Consider the following 981-nt stretch of genomic DNA (forward strand, 5'->3'; position numbering starts at 1 on the left):
ATTCATATCTAATCAGAAATTCTATACTCTGTCTGGCAATCCTACCATAAGCCTTCCTCCTTTAACCATTGGTGTATAGTTCCCGAGATATTTTGCTATGCATATGTTCCATATATATATATATATAAACATACACACTCACATATGCTTTTTAAACAAACACATATAGTGCACATACTATTCAACAGCTTGTTTTTTTTCTCTTAACAGTCAGTAGTACATTTTTTCATGTTAGTTCATATAGATCTATTTCATTTTTTAAAAAATGGCTGCATAGTATTCTATAGCATAAATGTAGTATACTACACTTGATCTTAGCCAAAAGGCCGAGAAATGATTAAATGTGGTATAATATAATAAAAATCATTTAGATTGTTTCCAGTTTTCCAGCATCTCAAATAATTCTGCCCTGATCATTCTTCTACATACACATCTTTTAAAATTTCTCTGTGTATCTAAGATATAGTGTATGCATTTAAAATTTCAATGGACACTGTCAAATTGCCCTTCAGAAGGTTTTACCAATCTACAATCCTACCAATATTGTGTGAAATTACCTTTTACTGGCAGGTAAAAATGACATTGTATTTTTTTTTTTTTTTTGAGGGTCTTGCTCTGTGACCTAGGCTAGAGTGCGGTGGTGTTGTTATAGCTTACTGCAACCTCAAATACCTGGGCTCAAACAGTCCTTCTGCCTCAGCATCCCACGTAGCTGGGACTACAGGTGTGCCGCACCATGCTTGGCTAATTTTTCTATTTTTGGTAGACATGGTGGTCTCACTGTGTTGCACAGGCTGAACTTGAACATTTGCACTCGAGTGATCTTCCCACCTGAGCCTCCCAAAGTGCTGGTGTCTACCAGCACACCTGGCTAATCCATTTCATTAACTGTGAGTGGCTTAATACATCTCTCAATATGATTATGACCATTTGTATTTCTTTTTTCCCTGAATTACCTGTTGTATTCTTTTTTATTTATTT

General features: G+C 35.3%; 1 pseudogene; it reads right to left on the minus strand.

Annotated features, from left to right (window-relative positions):
* Nucleotides 1-230: 230 nt before the first annotated feature.
* LOC142871157 (uncharacterized) lies at nucleotides 231-338 on the minus strand (annotated as a pseudogene).
* Between the last annotated feature and the right edge of the window lie 643 nt (nucleotides 339-981).

This window comes from Microcebus murinus, chromosome 5, assembly GCF_040939455.1.
Source record: "Microcebus murinus isolate Inina chromosome 5, M.murinus_Inina_mat1.0, whole genome shotgun sequence".
In the NCBI taxonomy this organism is placed as follows: Eukaryota; Metazoa; Chordata; class Mammalia; order Primates; family Cheirogaleidae; genus Microcebus; species Microcebus murinus.